Source organism: Triticum aestivum, chromosome 5B (genome assembly GCF_018294505.1).
Source record: "Triticum aestivum cultivar Chinese Spring chromosome 5B, IWGSC CS RefSeq v2.1, whole genome shotgun sequence".
Taxonomy (NCBI): Eukaryota; Viridiplantae; Streptophyta; class Magnoliopsida; order Poales; family Poaceae; genus Triticum; species Triticum aestivum.
In genome coordinates this window covers 559,853,648-559,864,990 of record NC_057807.1, presented here as the reverse complement: position 1 = coordinate 559,864,990, position 11,343 = coordinate 559,853,648, and positions in this window count along the sequence as shown.

Below are 11,343 nucleotides of genomic sequence, written 5' to 3'. Positions count from 1 at the left end.
GACTAAGCCTCTTCCACGAGCAAAACATGATCAGCACCAAGACTCCATGGGTGTTAGAATCATTACAGTGTAATCTAGATTATTGACTCTAGTGCAAGTGGGAGACTGAAGGAAATATGCCCTAGAGGCAATAATAAAGTTGTTATTTATTTCCTTATAATCATGATAAATGTTTATTATTCACGCTAGAATTGTATTTACCGGAAACATAATACATGTGTGAATACATAGACAAACAGAGTGTCACTAGTATGCCTCTACTTGACTAGCTCGTTAATCAAAGATGGTTATGTTTCCTAACCATGAACAATGAGTTGTTATTTGATTAACGAGGTCACATCATTAGTAGAATAATCTGATTGACATGACCCATTCCATTAGCTTAGCACCCGATCGTTTAGTATGTTGCTATTGCTTTCTTCATGACTTATACATGTTCCTATGACTATGAGATTATGCAACTCCCGTTTACCGGAGGAACACTTTGGGTACTACCAAACGTCACAACGTAACTGGGTGATTATAAAGGAGTACTACAGGTGTCTCCAATGGTCGATGTTGGGTTGGCGTATTTCGAGATTAGGATTTGTCACTCCGATTGATGGAGAGGTATCTCTGGGCCCTCTCGGTAATACACATCACATAAGCCTTGCAAGCATTGCAACTAATATGTTAGTTGTGAGATGATGTATTACGGAACGAGTAAAGAGACTTGCCTATAACGAGATTGAACTAGGTATTGGATACCGACGATCGAATCTCGGGCAAGTAACATACCGATGACAAAGGGAACAACGTATGTTGTTATGCGGTCTGACCGATAAAGATCTTCGTAGAATATGTAGGAGCCAATATGGGCATCCAGGTCCCGCTATTGGTTATTGACCAGAGACGTGTCTCGGTCATGTCTACATTGTTCTCGAACCCGTAGGGTCCGCACGCTTAAGGTTACGATGACAGTTATATTATGAGTTTATGCATTTTGATGTACCGAAGGTTGTTCGGAGTCCCGGATGTGATCACGGACATGACGAGGAGTCTCGAAATGGTCGAGACATAAAGATTGATATATTGGAAGCCTATGTTTGGACATCGGAAGTGTTCCGGGTGAAATCAGGATTTTACCGGGTTACCGGGAGGTTACCGGAACCCCCCGGGAGCCATATGGGCCATCATGGGCCTTAGTGGAAAGGAGAAAGGGGCAGCCCAAGGGGGCTGCGCGCCTCCCCCCTTCCCCTAGTCCTATTAGGACTAGGAGAGGTGGCCGGCCACCCCTCTCCCTCTTTCCCCCTTGGGAATCTTAGTTGGAATAGGATTGGGGGGGGAGTCCTACTCCCGGTAGGAGTAGGACTCCTCCTGCGCCTCTCCCTCTTGGCCGGTGCACCCTCCCCCCTTGGCTCCTTTATATACGGAGGCAGGGGCACCTCTAAACACACAAGTTGACACAAGTTGATCCACGTGATCGATTCCTTAGCCGTGTGCGGTGCCCCCTGCCACCATATTCCTCGATAATACTGTAGCGGAGTTTAGGCGAAGCCCTGCTGCTGTAGTTCATCAAGATCGTCACCACGCCGTCGTGCTGACGGAACTCTTCCCCGACACTTTGCTGGATCGGAGTCCGGGGATCGTCATCGAGCTGAACGTGTGCTCGAACTCGGAGGTGCCGTAGTTTCGGTGCTTGATCGGTTGGATCGTGAAGACGTACGACTACTTCCTCTACGTCGTGTCATCGCTTCCGCAGTCGGTCTGCGTAGGGTACGTAGACAATACTCTTCCCCTCGTTGCTATGCATCACATGATCCTGCGTGTGCGTAGGAAATTTTTTGAAATTACTACGAAACCCAACACCTTTCTTCGGGGAAGCAAGCTTCACGGGCATTGGCCCTCTTCACAGGCTCCGGGCCTTTTCCAAAATGTGACAGCTTCACAGGCATTCACCTTCTTCACAGGCTCTGGGCCTTTTCCAAAAAGATGATCTTCACAGGCATTCGCCTTCTTCACAGGCTCTGGGCCTTTTTCAAAAAGATGATCTTCACAGGCATTCGCCTTCTTCACAGGCTCTGGGCCTTTTCCAAAAAGATGATCTTCACAGGCATTCGCCTTCTTCACAGGTCTGGGCCTTTTCCAAAAAGATGATCTTCACAGGTATTCGCCTTCTTCACAGGCTCTGGGCCTTTTCCAAAAAGATGATCTTCACAGGCATTCGCCTTCTTCACAGGCTCTGGGCCTTTTCCAAAAAGATGATCTTCACAGGCATTCGCCTTCGTCACAGGCTCTGGGCCTTTTCTAAAAAGATGATCTTCATAGGCATTCGCCTTCTTCACAGGCTCTGGGCCTTTTTTAGGGGTAAAACCTTCGGAGGTGCTGGGTGTTCCACGCATTCCAGACTGGCACCCCCTCCTGAGTCTCCAAGCGTGCGGAGCTAGGCCTGGAAACATGAACAACCTTGAACGGGCCCTCCCACATGGGAGAGAGCTTATGCAGTCCCTCCCTGGAGAGAACCCGCCTGAGCACGAGGTCCCCTACCTCAAGAGTCCTGGGGCGGATGTTGCGGCAGTGGTATCGCCGCAGCGCTTGTTGATATCTCGCCGCTCGCAACGCGGCTTCTCGGCGACGCTCCTCCCCCAGCACGAGGTCCATCCCCCGCATGGCGTCCTGCTGCGCTTCATCGAACGCCAGGACCCGTGCGGAATGACGTCTGACCCCGTGAGGGAGGACCGCCTTGGCTCCATAGACCAAGAAGAACGTGGTCTCTCCAGTCGGCTTGGTTGCGGTCGTGCGGATGGACCAGAACACGGACTGAAGCTCATCGTGCCAGCCTTTGCCACAGGCTTCCAGCTTCTACTTGAATGTTCTGGTCTTGAGGCCCCTCAGGACCTCCGCGTTGGCCCGCTCGGCCTGGCCGTTGCTTCGGGGGTGCACCACTGAAGTGTAGCATATCTGCGTTCCAAGGTTAGCACAGTATGTTTTGAAGAGGTTACTGGTGAACTGCGAACCGTTGTCGGTGATGATGCGGTTCGGCACCCCGAACCGGCTCACGATGCCCTTGATGAACTTGACCACTGAACCCGCAGGGATGGTGCGGACGGCTTCAACTTCGGCCCACTTGGTGAACTTGTCCACGGCGACGTAGAGGTAGCGATAGCCCCCTGGCGCCCGAGGAAACGGGCCCAAGATATCAAGCCCCCAGACTGCGAATGGCCACGTGAGGGGTATGGTCTGCAGACCTCCCGCCGGCTGATGGATCTGTTTTGCATGGAATTGACAGGCTTCGCAAGCCTTTACCAATTCGACGGCGTCACTGAGCGCAGTAGGCCAATAGAAGCCGCTGCGGAATGCCTTTCCCACGAGGGTTCGTGATGATGAGTGGTGCCCACAGTTTCCACCGTGTATATCCGCCAGCAGCTCTTTCCCTTGCTCCCTGGAGATGCAGCATAGGGACACATCATTTGGTCGCTTCCGGTAGAGTTCCCCATCCCTGATGCAATATGCTGTGGCTTGCCGCGCCACACACTCTGCTTCTTCTTCCTTCTCCGGCAGGGTCCCTTGCGTTAAGTAACTCTGGAGCTCTGTGATCCAGCACCCCTCTTGAGGCTCCATTGCCAGGAGTAGGCGCGCTCCTGAGGCTGGGCCACAGGCCGGGGCTCCCGAGGCAGGTGGCTGGGGGAGCTCCTCCCGAGGCTGCGCCGCGTTTGATAGCGATGGCATGGCCGAGGGCTTGAAGAGCCGCTCCTCGAAGACGCCAGGCTCCTGAGGTAGCCGCCTGGATGCTCGTTTGGCGATGTCGTCGGCCTCTTGGTTAGTGCCGCGGGGCACGTGCTGTAGCTCCAACCCCCATAACTGCTTTTCCATCCTGCGGACCTCCGCAAGATAGGCCTCCATATGCTCATCTCGTGGCTCGTATACCTTGTTGGAGAAGTTGACGAGGAGCTGCGAATCGCCCTTGATGGTAAGGAGCTTCACCCCCACGGCTGCGGCGGCCTTCAACCCCGCTATCAGTCCCTCGTATTCCGCTATATTGTTGGAGACCTTTTTGCCCTGCTGGAAGCAGAGCTGCACGGCGTAGTACAGCTTGTCCCGAGCGGGAGATATGAGCACTGCCCCAGCCCCAGTGCCATGCCTAGAGAACGCCCCGTCGAAGTACATGACCCAGCCTTCTGGCGCCTCGCTCCCCGGGGAGAGGGATCGGTCCTCGTCGGTCTTGAGGTCCGGTGCTTCCGTCCATTCAACCATAAAATCTGCTAGCACGGCACCCTTGATGACCCTGGTCGTGCTGAATTCGAGCTGAAACGCTTGCAGTTCAATGTTCCACTCGGCGACCCTTCCGGACGAGTTAGGGCTCCTGAGCACCCTTTCCAAGGGGTATGCTGAGACAACCTTGATTGGGTGACCCTGGAAGTAGTGCCGCAGCTTGCGCGAGGCCACCAGCAGCGCGAGGAGGAGCTTCTGTGGCATGGGGTACCGTGCCCTCGCATCCCGCAACACCGTGCTGATGAAGTACACCGGGTGCTCGACGAGGCTTGGAGCGTCGGCGCTGGTGGCGCCCTCCGGAGGCCATGGCGCTTGCTGAGGCGATGGGGCCTCCGGAAGCTGGTTGCCTGGGGGAAGGGCCTCTCCCGCTCCCGGTGCGTTCCCCTGTGGCGGCTGATCTTCCTCAGTCGTGGTAGTGATCTTTGCGAGTCCTTTTTGGTCCTGCTTTGCCTTGGCACGGGTAGCTGCTGTGGCCTTGGTCCGACGCTCCTTCCTAACCGCCACCAGAGCCGCGCTGGCGGAGTAAGGAGTGGCGGCAAGGTAGAGTACCAAGGGTGTCACACCCTAGCTAGTTCATGCATTAGAGTGTTGCATCATGTCTATTTTTCTCAACAGAAACTTGAAATGGGGATGACAGAACCCCCAGCCCCCTCTGAATCCAACTAGGGTTTACTAAAAAATATTTTCAATGAACCTGAAATGCCCTTCTAAAATGTCCATCATTTTTGTCTTGGTTCAGAACCTCTGCCAAAAGTGATGCACAATTTTCTAGGTCACCCTAAGGTCTTTGAATTAAATCATAAGTATTTGAATTTGGGCATTTAAAATTTATAAAATATTTCAAATGCTCAAATAATCCCAAACTAAAATGTTCCATGCTGGAATTATTCCAACTAAGGACCAGGTGCAGTTTGGTGATTTTGGGAGTTGCCTAGGTATTTTTAGAAATGCAACAAACCTAAAGAATAAATAAAACTGAAAAAAGGGAAAGTCTTACCTGGCGCCACCTAGCAGGCCCACCTGCCAGCCCAGCCCAGCCACCCTCCAGCGAGCTGCTTGGCTTGGCCAGGCAGGCAGGCAGCTGCTCGACGGCGAGCACAACATGCGTGCCACGCAGCTGCCCGCCGCCTCGCCGCTCCCCTCGTCCAGCTATTGACGGGGAACGAACCCTCTGCCTCTCCCCGACCCCGCAGACACCCGCTCCTCCCCCTAGCTCCTCTCCCTCGCTCTCCCGCACCATGGCCGACGCCACCGCCGCCGCACCCTCGCCGTAGTCGCGCTCTCCGTCAACACCGCGCTGCGCCACCGTGTCCAGAAGCTTCGCCGCCCTCCGCTCCTTCGAGCAAGCCGAGCCCCGAGCGCTCGCTTGCCCTGAAGCCATTGCCCCGACCTCGTTCGACCTCGCCACCGCCGGAGATCCCTTTCGCCATCGCCGCCGCACCAGCTCGTCCCCGACCGCGTCGTCTGCTTCCTCAAGACTGCCGTGAGCCTGGCTACCTCCTCCCCCTTCCCTTTCTCGCTCTCGTGCACCACCGCGAGCACACGTAGCTCACCCGCATGCGCCGCCGCGGAGCTCGTCGCCGACGTGTCTCCTGCTAACCACCGGCCACCCCACCATGTCTAACGCACTCACCGCGTCCCCAGGGGCCCAACGCACCTCACCACGTGCCTCGCCGTGCCCCGTTGCCTCGGATTCATCTTCACCCGACTCTGGTGACCGCCAAAGTCGTCGCCGGCGATGTTTCCGGCCACCCCGAGCTCAACCACCGCCACCAAGAGCTGCGGCTTGCTCCCAGCTACATGTAGATGCCCTCCGCCGCTCATTTGGTCGCTGGAATGCACAAAACCACTCTCGCCGCTGCGTTCGGCCTCGCCGGCGGCTAGATGCCGGCGTGTTTGACCTTGACTTTGACTAGGGTAGGTCCAGGTTGACTCCCCTGAGTCTATGACAAGTGGCCGCCCCCTCTGCTAATTAACCCAGTTTAGATTTAACTAAATTTAGTTAGTTAATTAACTACTGACATGCGAGACCCACTGGTCAGTTTGACCTGGACCGGCCTGTTGACCTGCTGAGGTCAGCATGACATCATGCTGACGCAGTAATCCTTTTCTGGAATTAAAATAAATCTAGAATGATTTATAAATTTCAGAAAATGATCTAAACTTCAAAAATTCATAGTAACTCAACCGTAGCTCCAAATGCAAAGTTTTATATATGAAAAATGATCAAAAAAATCCAATGTATCCATCTGTACTGGTTTCATGCATGTTCAAGCAAGCTAACCTGATGTTTAGAGCAGAACTAGACAAAGCACTTATAAGGGCCATGTATGAGTTTGAAACTTGAATCTTTGATTCAAAATGGTTCAAACCCATCTGGTTTTAGTTGCGTTAGCCCAACACACTCATATTGCCATGTTTTATGCATGCATCATATTGTTGCATATTGTTTGGTGATGATTGTGTATCGGTGCTCTCTGCGGCAGGTCCTGCCCCTGAGGAGTATCGTGATTACCCCAACGAAGAACAATATCAGTGCATCGACCCATCAGGCAAGCAACCAACCATTTGATCATATTGATACAATCCCATGTTCTCGCTCCTGCTCTCTTTTACTGCATTAAGACAACGCGTTTCAAACTGCTGTATGCTACGGTAGTTGAACCCATTTCCTCTGCATGACCTGTCATTGCCACAGTAACTAGATGAAACCCACTAGCATGTGTAGGAGTTGATTGAGCCATATGTATGTGTCATTCCTACCTTGCAGTGCCTGCTATGCTTAGAGTCGTGTCAGGTCTGGTTCATCTGGGAGATGGGCTAGAGTGAAATGATCATGTGGGTATGAGAGTAATGCGTTGAACACGATTTGGTAAAGGTATCGATGAGAGGCCATGTAGGAGTACATGGTGGGTTGTTTCATTGAAGCCGTCCTTAAGCACTGAGATCTGTATGTGTGATTTAAGAATCAGCTACTACCATGCATTGGGCCCGAAACCAATGGACCCTCTCGGCTTCTTACTCACCCTAGTCCTCTGTCCAGGAGTTGCAAGTAGTTTCTGGTGTTTGTAGCCTACTGGAGGCCGTGGACAGCGCTGACCGCGGGGTGGGCTGTGATGCGGTAGGTACGTGGCACGGTGTACCGGATACCCGTTAGGTATCTCGAGAACCCTGTACACATCGTTCGGGGCCGTATGTGGAAACCTCGGCCGGACTCCCTGCGGATGGAACCTGGATAGGCGATAAACCTGGACTAGAGACTTAGGTGTTTAGGTAGGCCGTGACCAACACCCACGTTGGGCTTCTGCTTGAAGGTTGCCGAGTACATGTCGTGTAAACGACGGTAAGTGGTGAGAGCGTGTATGAAGAAGTACACCCCTGCAGGGTTAACATTATCTATTCGAATAGCCGTGTCCGCGGTAAAGGACTACTTGGTTGCCTATACAGTTCATAGACAAGTAAATGGATACTACTAAAAATCTCAAGATAAGCGTGAGTGCCGAGGATGGCTCTTCCGTAGGATGATGGAGGTGGATCCTCGGTGGTGTATTGAAGTGGTGAGTAGTGGACTCGTGTGCGCAAAACCATTTCAAGTTGGTGTATCATAGGATAGCTTAGCCAAGAGTCAAAGCTGGCTTGCTGCAATAACCCCACCAACCCTCCTTGATAATGTGCATGTATGTAGGAGCTGATGTAAGTCTTGCTGAGTACCTTTGTAATCATGTTGCTTTAATTTACATTTTTCAGAAGACGCTGCAACCCCTTCTGATGGGTTCTTCGTAGATGTTGACATCGATGAGTAGACTGAGGCCCAGGTGGTGACCCTGAGCTTGTGAAAGACCATGTAGTATAGCCAGGCTTTCCAAGCCTCTTTTATTTTACTAGTTGTCTGTACTCAGACAAGTTACTTCCGTTGTTGGCTTGTATGTCTGTATGACTTGAATGTGGGTCATGTGACCCATGCTTGTGTGTATGCTATGTATGGATCTCTGAGCCTTAAATAAAGTACTGGTGTTGTAGCGTCATGTTGTGATGCCTTGTTGTATTTGCACATATCAAGCATATTGTGTGTATGATTGAAATGCTTGGTATGTGTGGGATCTGACTATCTAGTTGTTTATTCTTAGTAGCCTCTCTTACCGGGAAATGTCTCCTAGTGTCTCCATTGAGCCTTGGTAGCTTGCTACTGCTCCGGAACACTTAGGCTGGCCGGCATGTGTCCTTCTTCGTTCCTGTGTCTGTCCCTTCAGGGAAATGTCACGCGATGGATACCGGAGTCCTGTTAGCCCGCTACAGCCCGGTTTACCCGGAGTCTTGCTAGCCCAGTGCTACAGCCCGGATTCACTTGCTGATGACCGACACGTTCGATGCTGGGTTATGGATGCCTGTCCCTGTAAGTCTGTGCCACTTTGGGTTTACGACTAGCCATGTCAGCCCGGGCTCCTTACCATATGGATGCTAGCAACACTATCATATACGTGTGCCAAAAGGCGCAAACGGTCCCGGGCAAAGGTAAGACGACACCCGTGGGAATACCGTGCGTGAGGCCGCAAAGTGATATGAGGTGTTACATGCTAGATCGAGGTGGCATCGAGTCGGGGTCCTGACAAAGGGCTCTTGAGGGCGTGGGGCCACCATCACTGGAGGGCTGGTTAGGTATCTCTTGAGATCTTGGAACGCCTTGTCGGCTTCTTTAGTCAATTCAAAGGGCCCCTTTTTCTTCATCAGCTGGAAGAAAAGCAGCGCTCGCTCCCCTAACCTGGAGATGAATCGCCCCAGCGCAGTCACGCGCCCAGTGAGCTTCTGCATCTCTCTAAGGGTCTTTGGCGGGCTCATGTCCTCGACCGCCTTGACCTTTTCTGGGTTGGCCTCGATGCCTCGGTGGGACACGAGGAAGCCCAAGAGCTTGCCCGAGGGGACTCCAAACACACACTTCTCCGGGCTGAGCCGCAGGCTCACTGCGTTGAGGTTTGCAAAGGTTTCCTCTAGGTCTTGTATCAGGGTCTTGGCCTCGCGAGACTTCACTACAATGTCTTCGACGTAAGCTTCCACATTCTTCTCGAGTTGCGGGCCCAGGGTGATGTGCATGAGCCGCTGAAAGGTTGCCCCCGTGTTACGCAGTCCGAAGGGCATGCATGTATAGCAGTACACCCCACATGGGGTCAGGAAGGCCATCTTCTCCATGTCTTCCACCGCCATCTTGATCTGGTGATACCCGGAGAAGGCATCCAAGAAGCATAACAGGTCACACTCAGCGGTGGAATCGACAATCTGATCGATGCGCGGGAGCGGGAACGGATCTTGCGGGCATGCTTTGTTGAGGTTGGTGAAGTCGACACACATGCGTTCCTTTCCTCCCTTCTTTGGCACAACCACAGGGTTGGGCAGCCAATCTGGATATCGGACCTCGCGAATGACCCCCACGGCTTCTAGCTTGCGGGTCTCCTGGACGATGAAGGCCTGCTTTTCAGTGGACTGCCGCCTTGCTTTCTGCTTCACGGGGCGCACGTTGGGGCACACGTTGAGGTGGTGCTCGATCACGCCCCGTGGGATCCCTTCCAACTGATCGGGCTCCCAAGCGAACACCTTCTTGTTTGCACGTAGGAACATGACCAGGGTTTCCTCCTGCTCGGGCCCGAGGTGGGCGCCTATGGTGAAAGTGGCGCTAGTGGACCCGTCCTCGTCGACGGGTATCTGCTTGGTCTCCGCCTTGTCTTGGGTGAACAATTGTTTCTTCTTGGCTGGCGCAGCCCCCTTGGGCTCGGGGGCGCCCGCGTCGGCGGGCTGTGCCGCTGCCGCCGTCTTGAAGGCGAGCTTGAGCGCTCGCAGCGCATCCCCGACGTCCCCAGGCACGGTGAGGACTCCGCTACTCCCGGGCATCTTCATAAGGTTGTATGCCGGATGAGTCGCGGCCTTGAATTTGGCCAGTGCTGCGTAGCCGAGGATGGCGTTGTAGGGGAGGCCGATGAGGGCGATATTGAAATCGACCAGCTCCGTGCGGAAGTAGTCATAGGTGCCGAAAGTTACTGGGAGCCGGATCTGTCCGAAGGAGTTGGAAGACCCGCCCCCGACGCCCATGAAGGGCCGGCTGGGCTGCAGCCGCTCCCGGGTATGCGGAGGAGGTTGAAGGTCTCGACTGAGAGCACGTTGAGGCCTGCGCCACCGTCGATGAGGGTCCAGGTGACAGCCACCTGGCAGATGGTGGGGGTGCATAGCATGGGGAGCGCACCCGAGCAGGCCGAGTTGGAGGGGTGGTCCTCCGAGCTGAAGGCTAGCCGGGCCTATGGCTGCGACCGGTCCCGGGGAGTCCCCTGCCGCGTGGAGGCGGCGCCGACCCGGCAGATGAACGGCTTGACATGGTGACTAGAGGGTGGCGCCTGCGAGCCGCCCACAAGGGCCGTGATGACCGGGGAGGCCGGCGCGGCATGGTGGGCGAGGAAGAGGTCGATGTGACGCCCGGGTAATTAAGCTACAGTAATCCCCACTAATGATGCCACATCACCTCGGTTACTGTTGACAAATCTCGCGTTAGTTCAAATCCGATTCAAAATTCAAATTCAAAATAAAGTCAAAAAATAAAAGTTTTCAAATATTAAAACTAAAGTGTTCGGGTGGTTCCAACAAATTCATAAGTAATTATGGTGGAGGAACCACACTTTTATAAAACGCATAAATACTCTAAAATGTTTTGAATAGTAGCAAAACAATTAGTTGAATTCCTTTTACAATAAATAAAATATTAAACTATTTTATTTAGTTACCCAAATTAGTGTGGCAGTAGTATGTATTAGCAATACCAATTTAGGAACCATTGGTGTATTTTGTAAAACTAAAATAAAAGAAAACTAGTCATAAAACAGAAAAGAAAAGTAAAAGGAAAAAAGTAAAAACAAAAGAAAAGAAGAGAGAGACCCCCCCCCCGCTGGGCCACGGCCCAGCAGGCCATCGGGCCGCCAGGCCGGCCCAGCCGCACCCCACCCCCTCCTCCTTATCCCACCAGGGGAAAACCCTAATCCCCCACACCCCCCCACGTCGTCCACGCCCCCCTCCCGATCCAGATTTGGATCGGGGACGAACCCCCCACACCCCCCA